This window comes from Lithobates pipiens, unplaced genomic scaffold (genome assembly GCF_037356315.1).
Source record: "Lithobates pipiens isolate NorthernLeopardFrog02 unplaced genomic scaffold, aLitPip1_a1.2 Scaffold_3, whole genome shotgun sequence".
NCBI classification, from domain to species: domain Eukaryota; kingdom Metazoa; phylum Chordata; class Amphibia; order Anura; family Ranidae; genus Lithobates; species Lithobates pipiens.
This window is the reverse complement of record NW_027507790.1, coordinates 273,277,117-273,295,646: the sequence shown is the minus strand read 5'-3', so window position 1 is coordinate 273,295,646 and position 18,530 is coordinate 273,277,117.

Genomic DNA, 18,530 nt, shown 5'->3' with positions numbered 1-18,530 from the left:
TACTTCAGGTGTGATCAATTTTCAGATATTGGCACCATAGCTTGTGGACTCTATAACTTTCACAAAGACCAAATAATATCCACCAATTTGTACTTATATTTACCAAATATATGTAGTAGTATAAATTTTGGCCAAAATGTATGAAGAAAAAATTACTAATCTGCTAAATTTTATAACAGAAACAAAGAAAAATACATTTTTTTACAGAATTTTCTGTATTTTTTCTTTTATAGCACAAAAAAAAAAAAAAACTATTAAATACCACCAAAAGAACGCTCTATTTGTGTGAAAAAAAGGACAAACATTTCATATAGGTCCAGTGTTGCATGCTGAAAATTGGTCTGGTTATTAAGGATGTGTAAGTGCCCAGTGGTCAAGTGGTTAAAGTCCATGGAGAATTAGGTTTAATGGTCACTACTGGCCCTTTGGATGTCTGTTATTGTCATCAAAATGGCATTGGAAGCTGGGCACAGCATTCGGCGACCTTTTCTATAAACAAAGGGGTACACCAGCAAGAGGGGCCTTTCAACGAGGCTTCAAGAATGACAAAGCAAATACATACATTCTTTAAATAAATCCTTTAAATTACAAGTTTGGGGATACCATAAAGCTGTGAGTGATGTTATGGAAATATTTTTGGGGACAACCTCAGTGACAATATATTTTGGCAAATGTTGTTCTTGTTGTTTATATCTTCTCACTGCATTGGACAAAAACATTGTACAGATTACTTATTCAGTATATTTCAAGGTTAATTGGAAAATAAGAAATCTGAGAGCAAACAAAGGAAAAGTGACATCACTTGCAAATGGAAAAATTGAAGAAAAGAGGATTTTGCCTGGATGTAGATTTTTTTTATTTTTTTTTTTTTTCTGTAAGACTGAATTATTATTTTTTTTTATTGCATTTCATGAGATAGTAATAAAAAAAATCAGTAACTGAATTTGGAAATGAATGCTTTTCTTACAACTAATGTTATCTAAAGTAGCAATCATTAAAGTACAGCATGAGATTTTGATCCAGGGGATATGAGATACATTATATGGTTCTGTCCTGTAATTTCCCTGCCCATGGACACAACAGTTCAGCAGGGACCGGACAAATTTCAATGGATGTATGGGCAGGCTGCTTGTACTAAATTTGTAGGACAACCAGGTTTTTTTTTTTGCTCAATCAGTGGTGCTGGCAATTGCCGAAAAAAAAAAAAAACTGATAGTTGTATTCTGAGGGTGGAGAGCTCTCCTTGATGTCAGAATACAGTAACTCCATGGAAGGAATTATTCAACTCACCGATTGAATAAAAAAAAATATATAATATATGGCCAGTCTTTCGTATCTGATCCCCTATTCTACTATGTGCTATAACTCAATAACTTCCAGATGAATGTGTAAAAAGTGATAAGGCTTGCAGTTACACACAAATGCACTATATTACCAAAAGTATTTGGACGCCTGCCTTTACTCGCACATGATCTTTAATGGCATCCCAGTCTTAGTCCGTAGGGTTCAATATTGAGTTGGTCCACCCTTTGCAGCTATAACAGCTTCAACTCTTCTGGGAAGGCCGTCCACAAGGTTTAGGAGTGTGTTTATGGGAATGTTTGACCATTCTTCCAGAAGCGCGTTTGTGAGGTCAGGCACTGATGTGGACAAGAAACCCCCAAATATTATTCAAATATATCAAAAAGGTCAGGTCTGAGCATGTAGGCCCCTTACAATATAATCTGATGTGGGTGACTGGGATTGTATTTAATACTTTCTTCAGCTCTGTGTATACAAAAGAGCATCGGGGGGGGGGGGGAGATCATGTCCATAATGGGGATGGTATTGACACAGCCCCAAAAGATCAACATACGCTCAAAAGTGATATGGTCCAGAAATATTTAGACAGAATAAAGGTGGATAAAGAAGAAAGGCTGGTGCTAGGAAAGTGAGCTAAAACATCGTTTTATAATTGCATGTGAACAGCAATCAAAAAGAAAGCCTTCTTTTTGACTGCTGTTCACATGCAATAATAAAACAATGTTTTAGCTGATTTAGCCCTTGTACACACGGTCGGAGAATCCGTTGGAATGTGTCCTATCGGACCGTTTTGTCGGATAATCCGACTGTGTGTGGTCTGCATCGGACTGTTTCCGTCGGAATATCCATCGGACCAAATTTTCCAACTTGCTGGAAATATTTTCCGACAAACTGCTCTGATCGGACATACTTCGATCATGTGTAGCCTACCCCGACGGACAAAGTGCCACGCATGCTCAGATCAAATTCCTAGACCAAATCTATTGGCTACTAGCCTGAACATAGTCCCGACGTAACGAAATAATATTATCACGTTATGTACAATCGGATTTTCCAACAACTTTGTCCGACCGTGTGTATGCAACAGTTTCGGACAAAATCCGTCGGACAAAATCCAATGGATTTGGTTGTCAGAATGTCCGACCGTGTGTACAAGGGCTTTCCTAGCACCAGCCTTTCTTCTTTTTTGCATGGACTATATGGAGGTTTAAGGACACTTCACAGGCTGAGGACATTGTTCTTGAGACTCACCAGGCATTACACAGTAGGTAGTAGCTCGAATGCTCTTGTTCCAAAGGTGGATAAAGCACCTAGACCAGATGGAATCCACTAACTGATCCTAAAATAATTGAGCTCTGTTATTTCAAAGCCATTTTCCAATTTTCAGGGACTTGTTCATGATGGGAATGATACCTCTGGATTTGTGTAGGACCAATGTGGTGCCTATATTTAAAAAGGGATCAAAGTCTTCACCAAGTAACTATAGACCTGTTAGTTTGACTTCTATAGTTAAGAAGATACTGGACAGTTTAATAAAAGACCACAAGTGAGTTCTTGCAGGAAAAAATATTTTAACCACTTCAGCCTCAGAAGAATTTACCCCCTTCCTGACCAGAGCACTTTTTGCGATTCAGCAGAAAGAGAAAGACAGAAAAAGACAGAAAAAAAAGAGCGACAATTTTGAAAAAAAAAAGCAATATGTTTTACTATTTGTTATAATAAATATCCCCCAAAAATACATTTAATATACTTGGACAGAGGGATGGCAGTGTACATGGTATACTTGAAAAGAGGGGTGGCTGTGGATGTGGTAAACTTGGACAGAGGGATGGCAGTGGACGTGGTATACTTGGACAGAGGGGTGGCTGTGGACGTGGTAAATTTGGACAGAGGGGTGGCTGTGGACATGGTATATTATAGATGACACCAAACTATGCAGTGGAATAAGGTCCTTACTTGATGTCTCCAATTTACAAGCCAACCTTAATGCTCTGTTTAATTGGGCAACTGAGTGGCAAACAGGGGTGTACCTAGAGCATTCGTTACATGGGGCGGATCCTATATCTGGCACCCCCAACTGTAAAATGTAAAAAATACCCACAAAAAAACACCCTCCTCTGCCAAAATCTGCATTTTTACATTCTGTATTTTTTTAAAAAATTGGCGCTGTTGGCTGCCGAGTAAACCAGAAGTGACACAGTGCTGTCACTTCCAGGTTTCTACATCGGAGACCCAATCAAAGGCAAATCTGTCTTTGTTTGGGTCTCCGGGCAGCCGGCTGGTGACTCAGGTCACCAGGTGGGATTGGAGACCTGGGCAGAGTGGTGGGTGGATGGGGACGTCCCCTCCCGCTCCTTGTAATAACAGCCAATGCTTTTCATCCATGGCTGCCAATGGCAATAGACAAGACAGGCAAGAGGTGTCAGTCACTCAGGTGTGAGCAGATCCCACATTTTTGGACAGATCGTGCCATGGTCAGGGAAGTTGAGAGCTGGACTGGAGCTGCTATGAGGAAGACATCAGGGTGAGATGGGGAGACAGCTGACAATACAAAGTATAGCCCATACTTTGCATTATCTGCTGTGCTCAGTGACAGATCCGATCCAGAGATCCCACTGTATGGCGATCTCTGGATCTATCCCCGGGGACAGCAGATAATGGCATCATTGGAATTGATGATTTCATTTGGATTTTGGAACTGACCTGCTGACAAGGCTTGTTGCTTGCTGGACCGTGGACGGGATCTGATGGCCGCAGGAAAGATGGCAAGATGGCAAGATGCTGCTGTAACCTGCTGCTTGCTGGATGGATCTGATGGCTGCAAGATGTGGGTGTAGGTCAATGTCTGTCTACACCTGGGCTGCAGACACCCCGCCCCCATATCAAACCAGCTCATCTACTCTATACCTGGGTGGTGAACACAACAACACCACCCCCCTTATCAGGTAAGCTCACAGCTCAGCTACTATAGGTGGGTGGTGGTTAGGGATGAGCTTCGTGTTCGAGTCGAACATACGTTCGACTCGAACATCGGCTGTTCGCCCGTTTGGCAAATTCCGAATGTTATGGGCCGTTCGCACCAAATTTGTGTGGCGCTCACTGCCCACAATGCACTGCGATGATGCAGTGCATTGCTGGCTCATGATTGGCCAAGCATGCAGTGTGACCCCGCATGCTTGGCCAATCACAGTGCCGGCAGCGAGGAGAGCCATGATTGGCCACAGGCAGGATGCCTGTGGCCAATCATAGCTCAGGGTGTGTAGTACCATCCCCACACTATATAAGGCCGCCAGCGTGGCGGCCTTGTGTAGTGTGTTGGCGTTTGAAGCAGTTAGTGGGTGTTCTGTGTACCTTCAACACAGCATACACCGATCGTTATCGGCCGATTTTTCGATCTTGCTCTTCTGTAGTGGTTGTTGTCTGCATGTCCTGACCGCAGTATACACCACTATATTCACCTCACCTATATAGCTAGCGATATATCTATCTTTTATAATAGAGCTTGCAGTCAGTGTTAGGAGCTTGTGTGTGCTGTCTGCGTGCTCTGTAACCAGTACACACCGCTATATCCACCTACATAGCTCTTCTCCATTTGAGCCATCTGCCATCTGCAGGAGTTATTGGAAGTTGTGTGTGCCTCCAGCACAGCACAGTATACATCTGTATTTACCCTTTATTGCTGGTGTTCTATAATAAAGGCATCTGCAGGAGTTAGTGGGTGTTGTGTGCCTCCAGCACAATATACACCTGTATCTACCCTTTATTGCTGTTCTCTAATAGAGCCATCTGCAGGAGTTAGTGGGTGTTGTGTGCCTCCAGCACAATATACACTACCCAATTGCTGTTTTACCCAACTCCCTTCAGGCCATTACCATGTCTGGAAGGCCAGCAAGGAGAGGCAGACAGGCGCGAGCTGATAAAAGAGGGCAAGCAGGCTCTGTGTCTAGAGACAACAGCGCTGGTCGTGGACGCGGTGCATCGTCATCATCAGCACGTGGCCATGGGACACGCTTGTCCTTCTTTTCGGCAGCTGGACATGTTGAGCCGCAACATGCCAACGACTTGGTAGAGTGGATGACCAAGCCCTCTTCATCCTCCTCATCCTCTCTCACCCAGTCTCAGGGTACTAGCAAAGCAGCTGCCAACGTATCCTCTTCCCTTGTCTCAATGTCGTCATCAGTGACTCCTTCCCTAGACCCACCATGTCCTCCTGAGGAGTCTCCTGAACTCTTTGAGCACAGTGTTGGGTACATGCTCCAGGAGGATGCCCAGTGTTTTGTAGGCTCTGATGATGATACTCAGCTAGAGGAAGGCAGTAGCGTGAATGCAGAGAGAGGGGATGCTCAAGAAGGACAGCAATCTGGCAGTCATGTTCCACAAGCTGCAGCATACTGCCAGGTTTGCTACAGCGATGAAGAGGGAGGGGATAAAGAGGGCACTGACTCCACGTGGGTGCCTGGTAGGAGAGAGGAGGAGGAGGCACATGTCCAACGAGGCAGGATGCCCTCTGGGGGCCAGCTTAGGGGCAGCACACCGACTGAATCACACCGCAGAGCTCCGCCTGTGCAGGGCGCTGCCTCTGCGCGTTATTCTAAAAGTTCTTTGGTGTGGGCCTTTTTTGAGACGAGTGCATCAGATCGCACCGCTGCTATTTGCAACATATGTCTCAAGCGTATCTCCCGTGGTCAAAACATCAGCCGCTTGGGCACCACATGCTTGACCAGACATATATTGACCTGCCATGCAGCTCATTGGCAAGCGTACCTCAAAGACCCACACCAAAGAACAAATCGGACTTCTCCTTGCTCCTCATCAGCTGGCATCTCCAACCCCACTAGACCTTCAGTCCTCTCTGAAACCTGCTCTGAGAGGAATAAAGGTGTAGAATTAGGTGTGTCACAGCCAGGTGCTTGCGGGCACTCTGCTAGCAGTACACCCACGTCCGATTACAGCAGGCAAATGTCCCTGCCCCAGCTGCTGGACCGGCGAAAGAAGTTCACTCCCAGCCATCCACATGCCCAGCGGTTGAATGCTAGCTTGGCTAAATTGCTAGCACTTCAACTGCTGCCTTTTCAGTTGGTAGGCTCGGCCCCCTTCCGTGAGTTTGTACAATGTGCGGTTCCTCAGTGGCAGGTCCCCAAACGCCACTTTTTCTCATAGAAAGTGATTCCGGCTCTCTACCGGCATGTGGAAGGCAATGTCCATGCCTCGCTGGACAGGGCGGTCAGGTGCATATTACCGCTGACTCATGGTCCAGCAGGCATGACAGGGACGTTACCTGTCTTTCACGGCCTATTGGGTCACTCTTCTGGCAGCTGGGAAGGATGCAGGACAAGGTGCAGTAGTGTTGGAGTTTGTTCCTGCCACCACGCCTCCAAAATGCTACTATTGGTTGTGACACACCTCTCTCCTCCACCCCCTCCTCTTCTTCTTCCTCCATGGCCTCTTCCAGTGCTCTGTCCTCAGAACCAGCGGTGCTCCGTAGGCGTTCCAGGGGCTATGCAAGTACGCAGGGAAAACGATGCCATGCCGTGCTTGCGCTGGTTTGTTTGGGGGACAGGAGCCACACTGGGGCGGATGTTTTGTCAGCTCTGCAGGGGCAGGCCGAGAGGTGGTTGACACCACGCCAGCATAAGCCAGGAATGGTGGTTTGCGACAATGACACCAACCTCCTCTCCGCCCTCCGACAGGGACAACTGACCCATGTGCCCTGTGTAGCTCACGTCCTTAACCTGGTGGTGCAGCGGTTCTTGGGCAGGTACCCGGGCTTACAGGATGTCCTGAAGCAGGCCAGGAAAGTCTGTCTGCATTTCCGCCGATCATTTAATGCCTGTGCTCGGCTGGCTGAGCTCCAAAAGGAGTTGAGCCTGCCCAAGAACCGCCTTATATGTGACATGCCCACCAGGTGGAACTCAACGTTGGCCATGCTGCAGCGGCTGCACACGCAGCAGAGGGCCATCAATGAGTACCTGTGCGACTACAGCACCAGGACAGGGTCACGGGAGCTCGGTTTTTTCTCACCACGCCAGTGGGGCATGATCAGGGATGCATGAACTGTCCTGTCACCATTTGAGGAGGCCACAAGGATGGTGAGCAGTGACAGTGCATGCATCAGTGACACTGTACCTCTTGTCCACCTCTTGGAGCATACGCTGCGTGGAATAATGGACAGGGCACTTGAGGCAGAACAGAGGCAGGAAGAGGAGGACTTTCTTGCCTCTCAAGGCCCCCTCTATCCAGACAGTGTTCCTGCTGTGCCACCCATCACACAGTAGGAGGATGAGGAGGAGGAAGAGGAGGAGGAGGATGATTGTGTCAGCATGGAGGTGGAGGCTGGCACTCAGCATCAGCAGCAGCAGTCTTGTAGGGATGATTTACAGTCCCAAGAAACCCGTGGACTTGTACGTGGCTGGGAGAAGGTAGCTGCGGATCATGTTGTCCTTAGTGACCCAGAGGACTCCGGACCGAATGCCTCAGCTAACCTACGCTGCATGGCCTCCCTGATCCTGCAAAGCCTGCGGAAGGATCCTCGTATTCTTCGGATCAAGGAGAGGGACCATTACTGGCTGGCCACTCTCCTTGATCCACGGTACAAGGGTAAGGTTGCCAACCTTAACTTGCCATTGCAGAGGGAGCAGAGGATGAGACATCTCCGGGAGGCCTTGCAGAATGGTCTGTGCAACGCGTTCCCAGAGACTGGGAGGTTACAAACTCCTGGTCCTGGACAACGTGTTGCTGAGGCATCGGTCAGAAGGAGCGGTGGAGAAGGTGGCTGTCTGACTGATGCTTTCAGACAATTTTTTAGTCCGCAGCCCCAAGGTATGATCGGTTCCAGCACCCATCGCCAGCGTCTGATTTACATGGTGCAGGAATACCTAGGGGCAAGGTCAGACTTGGACACCTTTCCCACCGAAAATCCTCTGGCTTACTGGGTCTTGAGGATGGATTACTGGCCAGAGCTTGCACAGTATGCAATTGAGCTACTGGCCTGTCCTGCATCCAGTGCTGTTGGTGGCTTTGTTAACGATTACAGGAGGCGCCTGTCCACCGAATCAGTTGATCGACTGACCTTCATCAAGATGAATCAGTCTTGGATCACCCACAGCTACCAAGCACCTGAAGCTGATGTAACTGAATCATTTTTTTTTTAAATATCACATCCCTTCAAGACTGCCTATGCTTATGCTGAGTGACTGTCCTGTTATGTTGATTGTCTATCCTCTTCCTCCTCCGCTGATATGTTGAAAGAACATTTCTGGTTCTGGGTGATGCCATCAGCCCAATTTTTCTGCCCCTGTTTAACAGGGGCGTTTAATTACAATTTTTGATGCAATGCTTTGCCACAGGGCTAATTCTTGCAATAAAACTAGAGTATATGGGAGAGGTTGCAGTGTCGTGGCACCAGCACCAGTGCCTAAGGCCCAATTTTTCTGCCCCTGTTTGACAGGGGCATTTAATTACAACTTTTGATGCAATGCTTTGCAGCAGGGCTAATTCCTGCAATAAAACTAGAGTAAATGGGAGAGGTTGCAGTGTCGTGGCACCAGTACCAGTGCCTAAGGCCCAATTTTTCTGCCCCTGTTTAACAGGGGCATTTAATTACAATTTTTGATGCAATGCTTTGCAGCAGGGCTAATTCCTGCAATAAAACTAGAGTATATGGGAGAGGTTGCAGTGTGGTGGCACCAGCACCAGTGCCTAAGGCCCAATTTTTCTGCCCCTGTTTAACAGGGACATGTAATTACAATTCTTGATATAATATTTCACAGGAGGGCCCGTTCCTGTGCCCACCCAGAGTAACTGTGAGGACTTATAGTGTTGTGGCACCAGCACCACAACCACCAAAGGTCAATTTTTCTACCACTGTTCAACAATGGCATGTAATTACAATTCTTGATATAATCGTTCACAGCAGGGCGCTCCAGCACCCACCAAGAGTCACTTTGAGGGCTTACAATGTTGTGGCAAAACCAACACCTTGTTCGGCCATTCCTGCAGAGCATATAGGGCAGGCCCCTACTTTCAAACATCCAACTTACAAACATCTCCTACTTGCAAACAGAAGGAGACAACAAGTCAGCAAGTGAGATGAAAAAAGATGGACGACAAAACAAATTATACAGGGGTGATAACCCTTCCCTATGTTTTCCAAAAAGCTTAAAAATTGTTTTTTTGACTGGAGCTACACTTTAAAAATATACCAGTTGAAAATTACAAACAGATTCAACTTAACACAACAAACCTACACAGTCCCTGTCTTGTTTGCACCGCCTGTATACTGCTGTTCTGAGTATATAGGGCCTGGGGGCCACACACATTTCCTTTTTTTTAATATGGGTACGGGGTTCCCCTTAATATGCTTACAAGACCCAAAGGGGCTGGTAATGGGCAGGGAGGGCTACCCATGCCATTTTTCTCAATGATTTTCAACCATATTGCAGGAACCAGATATAACATTAAAACCGCAAGCAGTTTTAAATGATGTTATTTCCGTTTAATGTCATTTTGTGCAGGGACTGTTCTAAACACGGGAAACACGTGGCACTTCACAGGCATACTACAGACACCCCCCAGGCACGATATTTAAAGGAATATTTCACTTTTTTTTTCACTTTAATCGTCATTAAAATCAGTGCTCCCGCCAAAACGGCCATTTTTAAAAACATTTTAGGCATTGACCCATGTCCCTTGGGGCAGGAGCCAGGTCCCCAAACCCTTTTTAGGATAGCATCTTGCATATTAGCCTTTAAAATTAGCACTTTTAATTTCGAACGTTCAAGTCCCATAGATTTCATTGGGGTTCTAAAGTTCATTTGAATTTGGGGTCCGTTCGAAAGTTCTGGTGCGAACCGAACCGGGGGGTGTTCGGCTCATCCCTAGAGGTGGTCACAAAGCAAAATACAGCACACGCCTGGATTCTGCAACCTGTATACAGAACATGCCTGGATTCTGCAAACCTGTATATAGCACACAAAAATGGAAGAAATCCCACGAGCCACCACTGCCCAGATGCTTAAATTGAATAAATTATCCAAAAGCTGCTATCGTTAAACATGTCACATATATCATGCAAAGACAAATGAATAAATTAGATATGCTGCGCTAAAAAATGATATTAATAATAGCGTACACTGATATTATGTGTAATACCTCCAAGTTATTAAATCAAATAGGAAATAAATAAATGAATATCAGATAAGCAAATACCAGTACATAAAATAAATGCATATGCATATGAAGTACATACATAAAATAAATGCATATGCATATGAAGTACATACATAAAATAAATGCATATGGCATACAATAAAAACTAAATTTAAAGTGCCTGGTGCATAACTGTGCTCAAAATAAATAAGCATAAACACATAATACACCAAAAGCACTCCTGTGCCAGTATAAAGTGACCAAATATGTCATTAATGACCATGCTGAAAAAAGAACAACAACAATACAGGAAAAATTGGTGGTTCCATTTATAGGACAAAGTGCTCATGTGAATATGGTTCGAAAGTTCACACGAAGTTTAGGTCTGTCAGCAGGTTCTGGTGCAAACCAAACAGGGGGGTGTTCGGCTCATCCTTAGGGACCACCATGAAAATGGAGAATGCCTGTATAATTTACTCATACTAGAATGATCACCACTGTCTTCTGGGTTTCATGCAAATAACCACAAGGGGACACTCACTTGGCACATTTCCCATTCGCAGAGCACCTTGTATCCTTCTCACTGAATGCTAAACATTCTCTGGTTGGATGAAGGGAGAGACAAGGCAGTGATGTTGTGATCTCCACTCCCTCCAATTAAAGAATGCTTTTTGTCTTCTTTAGAATTAAACCTATGATTGATCAATGAGCACCTGGAACCTGATTTTTGCTTTAGAAGTTTTCATGTCAGGATCTGGCAGTCTGGGGTGGCATTGTAAGCAGAAGCCAAATACTGCCTTGTGGCTGAGGTTATCAAATACATCTATAGAAGGAGAACGGTTTCTTATTAGGTTCTGTAAAGAAAAGTTAACTTATCACTTGTGACATCTGCAATCTTGCCCATCCATCTGCAGCCTTGTCAGTGTCATTTGCAGCCTTGTCAGTGTAGCCTTGTCATTTGCAGCCTTGCCCCAGTGTCATTTACAGCCTTGTCATTGCAGTCTTGAAGTTTTAAAAATGGCACTTGGGTCCTCTTGGCGGTGTAATGACATATTCGGTGACCCATCACAGTTTTCTATGGAAGTGACGTTCCGTCGCAGCCATCTTGGTACACCCCACACTCGTCCACAGTAAGGATAAACCAAGAAGGGGTAGAGCGCAGTCCCAAGTGGAGCCAAGAGTAGCCGAGTGTACTCGGCTCGGCTCTCAGTCACGCCCAGTTCCTGTGTTATGTCCATCATAGGGTGGGACTGGGCATGACTGTGAGCAGAGCCAAGCCGAGTACACTCGGCTATGTATCTCTGTGGGGCTCGCGGGGCCCCCTATTGGGCAGGGCCCATGGGCTTGAGCCCAGTCAAGCCCAATGATAAGTCCAGCCCTGGATATGTTGGATACTTTGCCCTCCTCTGGTCACTGTGGTTCCTCCTCACTAAGTGACTACATTGTTCTGTAGTCATTTAATGGCGGAAGATAGAAACTAGTGATGGACGAACTTCCGACGGGACGTTTCGCGAACGCGAAATGCGAACGGACCCAAACGTTCGCGAAACCGAACGTTCGCCGCGGGCCCCATTGACTTCAATGGGAGGCGAACTTTGCAAACCTTCATGTCGAATTTGCGGCCACGTGGTAATTATTAGGGGGTAAAACGTAGTCCCACCATCTGGACAATGACATAATACATGTATGAGGTGAATTTGGGATCGATAACTACAAGCATTTTTATTTTATTTGGGAAATTGTTCTAACAATTCAGGACTATGGAGCTAATGAAGGCAATGGAGGAGAGGGAAGGTCAGGGACCAGGGTAGGCAAAGAAGAGGGTGCAGGAGATGATCACCAGCAGCGTGACATACCGGAATGACACATGCACCGTGATAGAGGCATCTGACAGCAGCACCGTAATACAGAGCACTGACAGCAGCACCGTGACATACAGCGCTGACAGCAGCACCGTGACATACAGCGCTGACAGCAGCACCGTGACATACAGCGCTGACAGCAGCACCGTGACATACAGCGCTGACAGCAGCACCGTGACATACAGCGCTGACAGCAGCACCGTGACATACAGCGCTGACAGCAGCACCGTGACATACAGCGCTGACAGCAGCACCGTGACATACAGCGCTGACAGCAGCACCGTGACATACAGCGCTGACAGCAGCACCGTGACATACAGCGCTGACAGCAGCACCGTGACATACAGCGCTGACAGCAGCACCGTGACATACAGCACTGACAGCAGCACCGTAAGCAGCCCCAGGAGGAAGTCAGCACAGCACAGGGATGGTGTGATCCCCTCATAATAAGAACCCCCAGGAGGAAGTCAGCACAGCACAGGGATAGTGTGATCCCTTCATAATAAGAACCCCCAGGAGGAAGTCAGCACAGCACAGGGATATCATAAGCAGCCCCAGTAGAAATATGACACCGCTCAACCTCTTCAAAGAGGAGGGTAGGGGCATATAGTACGGTGTGCTTTTTTGGGTCAAGGAAGTGAGCCAAATGAATTAAGAAGGTCTGTGTGCTTGATTAAAAAAATAGTTTATAGACATATACATGGTCTACTGGTCACATGTGTTGAATTCCTCCGAGATCCATGCCTCATTCATTTTTAGAAATGTGAGGTAGTTAACACTGTGGTGAGCTAGGCGAGTACGCTTATCGGTCACAATCCCCCCTGCTGCGCTGAACGTCCTTTCGGACAGGACACTGGATGAGGGGCAAGCCAACAGTTCGATTGCAAATTGGGCAAGCTCTGGCCAGAGGTCAAGCCTGCCCACCCAGTAGTCTAGGGGTTCATCACTCCTCAGAGCGTCCACATCGGCCGTTAACCCAATGTAGTCGGACACCTGACGGTCTAGGCGTTCCCTGATGCTGGATCCGGATGACACCTGTCGATGGGTCGGCTGAAAGAATGACCTCATATCCGAAGTCACCAACACATCTTCAAACCGGCCTCTTCTTGCAGGCGCTGTTGGATTGGTACCCGCAAATCCTTCTCTGGGAGTGGGAATTGCTCCTCTGCCAGCGCACGCAAAAGCAGAATGCAGCATTTCTCGAAGCAAGGCCTGGAAGTGCTGCATTCTGACAGCCCTCTGCGACGGCGGTAACATTTCCGCCATTTTGTGTTTGTACCGGGGGTCTAAGTACGTTGCCACCCAGTACTGGTCCTTGACCCTCATGCTTTTTATACGGGGGTCCCTATTAAAACACTGGAGCATGAAGGCCCCCATTTGCACTAAAGTGGAAGCGGTGTGGTGGCCTGGCTCCTGCTCATCATCCAGGATAATGTCGTCCTCTTCATTCTCCTCTCCCCATCCTCGCACAACAGGGATCCCAGAAAGGTTTAAAGCATGCTCTTCTTGCTCCTGCTCATCCGCCCCGGCACCATCCTCCTCTGACTCCTCATCAGACTCCTGTTGTTGACTTGTCTCAGATAGAGTAGCCCCCCCTGGGAATTCATCCAGCATTGCGACTTCCTCATCTTCCCGCTCCTGCTCCTCCACAGCCTGATCAATGACACGACGCAATGCACGCTCCAGAAAGAAGGCATAAGGTACCATGTCACTGATGGCGCCATGGCTGCGACTGACCAGTTTGGTGATCTCCTCAAATGGCCGCAGAAGTCTGCATGTGTCGCGCATGAGCAGCCACTGGCGCGGTGAAAAAAAACCCAGCTCCCCAGAACCGTTTCTTTCGCAGAGTTCATACAGGTAGACGTTAACTGCACGTTTCTGCTGGAGCAGCCTATCAAGCATATAGAAGGTTGAGTTCCATCGCGTCGGGCAATCGCAAATAAGACGTCTGACCGGCAGATGGTGTCGCCGCTGAATGTCAGCAAGGCGAGCCATGGCCGTGTAAGATCTTCTGAAATGGGCCGAGATTTTCCTTGCCTGCCGCAAGATGTCCTGGACCCCAGGGTATTTGACAAGGAATCGCTGCACGACCAAGTTTAAGACGTGTGCCATGCACGGCACGTGCGTGATTTTGCCCTGTTTCAATGCGCTAAGCAGATTGGCACCGTTGTCACACACCACTTTACCAACTGTCAAATTGAGCGGTGTTAGCCACTCATCTGCCTGTGAACGCAAAGCTGAAAGGAGTGCCGGGCCAGTGTGGCTCTTTGCTTCCAGGCACAACAGACGCAGCACGGCATGGCAACGTCTCACCTGGCATGTGGAATAGGTTCTGGGGAGCTTGGGCGGTGCAGTGGAAGAGACGCTAGCAGCGGAAAAGGAGGAGGCAGCTGAGGAGGAGAGGGAGGAGGATGGAGTAGGAGGAGGAGAAGAAGAGTCAGGCCTGCATGCAATCCGTGGCGGTAAAACCAAATCTACACGGGTGCCACGGGTTACATGCTTGACGGCCGTCAGAAGGTTCACCCAGTGGGCAGTAAAACTGATATACCTTCCCTGCCCGTGTTTGCTAGACCACGTGTCTGTGGTCAGATGTATCTTGGCACCGACACTGTGTGCCAGAGATACATTCACTTGCCGCTGAACATGGCCATATAGCTCTGGGATGCCCTTCTCTGAGAAATACTTCCTTCCTGGGACCTTCCATTGTGGTGTTCCAATGGCCACAAATTTGCGAAAGGCCTCCGAGTCCACCAGTTTATATGGCAGTAGTTGGCGGGCTATGAGTTCTGACAAGCCAGCCGCCAACCGTTGGGCAAGAGGGTTATCCGGCATCATCATTTTTTTACGCTCAAACATTAGGCCCACGGAAGCCTGCCTTTTTGCAGAAAAATGTGAGCTTGGCGTGATGGAAGGTGGAGTGGAGGACAATTGTGAGGAGAGAGGAGAAGGAGAAGTAGAAGACGAGGCTGGACGGTGAGAGCCTGCAGTGTGGCTTTGTGTGTTCCGTTGCTCCCACTGGGCTCGGTGATGGCTGCTCATGTGCCTTCTTAAGGCGGTCGTCCCTAGGTGAGTATTGGGCTTACCGCGACTAACGCGTTGACTGCAAAGATTGCAGATGGCAACGCTATTGTCAGCAGCGGACACGTTAAAAAAAGCCCACACTGCGGAGCCATGTGCCGGTGTCCTGGGAGCGCCAGATGTGACCGTACATGGTCGATGACTCGCTCCTGATACATTTGCAGTCTGCTTTGTCCCTGCTGTGCAATGTAAGTCATTGCTGCTTCTCCTCCCTATCTGCTGGTCCATATCTCCCTCTGAACTCCCCTCCTCTTCCTCTCTTGTGGGCACCCACGTGACATCACTAGACACGTCATCATCAACGTCACCTTCCCCACCGCTATAAGTAGAGATCTCGGAGTAGGCAGCAACACCGGGGACCAACCTCCTCCTTGGGCTGATCTGGGTACTGGCGTCAGACTGCTGAGTAGCGCTTGTTGCTACCTCCTCTTCCTGATCCAATACCAAGAGTGGCTGCGCATCAGAAATGTCCTCTTGATATGGATCGGAAAATAATTCCAGTGACTCAAGCGGAAGGTATGTGGTGGTGGTGGTGGTGGTCGTGTTGTTGGTGGTAGTGTCTTTGGGGGTGCACATAGCAGAGAGTGAAGAAGAGGGTGCAGATCGAGAGGATGAGGAGGGTGCAGAAGAGTAAGGCTGAGCGAGCCACTCAACCAAGTCTGGTGCATCCTTTAAAGTAATTGAACGCACCTTCTGCAACTTCCCACTTTGGCTCAAGCCTGTTGCTCCTGCCCTACCCCTACCACCCCTGCGGAAGGGCCTGCCTCTTCCTCTGCATGTCATTTTTTAAATGACCCTGTGACAAAACTCTTAGTCCCTATACCGCTGAAGGACTGCTGCAGTATAGGTGAGCGGTCAGCAGTGGTGCACGTCAACCCTATCTATTGTGGACCTATAGCGGTCCTTACAGAACAGCAGACTGTACCGCACTCAAGCCTATGTACCGTAGCACCCTATACCAAGTTACCAGTCCTTATAAGAACTTTTGTGGACCAAGCAGGTTGTGTATTAGTGTTTAGCAGACTGTACGTCAGTCCCTATACCGCTGAAGGACTGCTGCAGTATAGGGCAGCGGTCAGCAGTGGTGCACGTCAACCCTATCTATTGTGGACCGATAGCGGTCCTTACAGAACAGCAGACTGTACCGCACTCAAGCCTATGTACCGTAGCACCCTATACCAAGTTACCAGTCCTTATAAGAACTTTTGTGGAACAAGCAGGTTGTGTGTTAGTGATTAGCAGACTGTACGTCAGTCCCTATACCGCTGAAGGACTGCTGCAGTATAGGTGAGCGGTCAGCAGTGGTGCACGTCAACTCTATCTATTGTGGACCGATAGCGGTCCTTACAGAACAGCAGACTGTACCGCACTCAAGCCTATGTACCGTAGCACCCTATACCAAGTTACCAGTCCTTATAAGAACTTTTGTGGAACAAGCAGGTTGTGTGTTAGTGATTAGCAGACTGTACGTCAGTCCCTATACCGCTGAAGGACTGCTGCAGTATAGGTGAGCGGTCAGCAGTGGTGCACGTCAACCCTATCTATTGTGGACCGATAGCGGTCCTTACAGAACAGCAGACTGTACCGCACTCAAGCCTATGTACCGTAGCACCCTATACCAAGTTACCAGTCCTTATAAGAACTTTTGTGGACCAAGCAGGTTGTGTATTAGTGTTTAGCAGACTGTACGTCAGTCCCTATACCGCTGAAGGACTGCTGCAGTATAGGGCAGCGGTCAGCAGTGGTGCACGTCAACCCTATCTATTGTGGACCGATAGCGGTCCTTACAGAACAGCAGACTGTACCGCACTCAAGCCTATGTACCGTAGCACCCTATACCAAGTTACCAGTCCTTATAAGAACTTTTGTGGAACAAGCAGGTTGTGTGTTAGTGATTAGCAGACTGTACGTCAGTCCCTATACCGCTGAAGGACTGCTGCAGTATAGGTGAGCGGTCAGCAGTGGTGCACGTCAACCCTATCTATTGTGGACCGATAGCGGTCCTTACAGAACAGCAGACTGTACCGCACTCAAGCCTATGTACCGTAGCACCCTATACCAAGTTACCAGTCCTTATAAGAACTTTTGTGGACCAAGCAGGTTGTGTATTAGTGTTTAGCAGACTGTACGTCAGTCCCTATACCGCTGAAGGACTGCTGCAGTATAGGGCAGCGGTCAGCAGTGGTGCACGTCAACCCTATCTATTGTGGACCGATAGCGGTCCTTACAGAACAGCAGACTGTACCGCACTCAAGCCTATGTACCGTAGCACCCTATACCAAGTTACCAGTCCTTATAAGAACTTTTGTGGACCAAGCAGGTTGTGTATTAGTGTTTAGCAGACTGTACGTCAGTCCCTATACCGCTGAAGGACTGCTGCAGTATAGGGCAGCGGTCAGCAGTGGTGCACGTCAACCCTATCTATTGTGGACCGATAGCGGTCCTTACAGAACAGCAGACTGTACCGCACTCAAGCCTATGTACCGTAGCACCCTATACCAAGTTACCAGTCCTTATAAGAACTTTTGTGGAACAAGTGAGTTGTGAATGTTTAGCAGACTGCAGCAGAAGGGCAGCAGTCAAGTATAATATCCTTTCTATATTTGGAAGAAAGAATATTATACATGTACAAGCCTATTACTGTACCACTGATACCAGTCCTGAAAAGAACCTTTGTGGAACTAATAATAACAGCAAGTCTTTAAAATTACCCTCACTGCCTGACAACACTGCTTCCTTCCTGTCCCTATACAAATTGGCAAAAAAAGAGAACGATTAGTGGTTACTGGAACAGCTCTTTTGTGGACCTTGATAGTAACAGCTAATGATGATGATGATGATGATGATGATGAAAGACTAATCTGGCTGTCCCTGTAGCATACACCGTCCTTTCCCTTTCTCTAAACTAACAAAAGACACTCAGGCTGCTGCAAGAATCAGCAGCACAGCAAACCTATCAACACCTAACACCTATACCAGTCCTGAAAAGAACTTTTGTGTACCAAATAGCTAGTGGTTTATCTCTCCCTACTCCACACAGGAACCTGTCCCTATCTTAACAGAAGAAAGAATGTAAAATGGCCACCGGATCGGGTGTATTTATAGGTTAGGGGGAATGTACAAGTGTCCATGTGCTGTCAT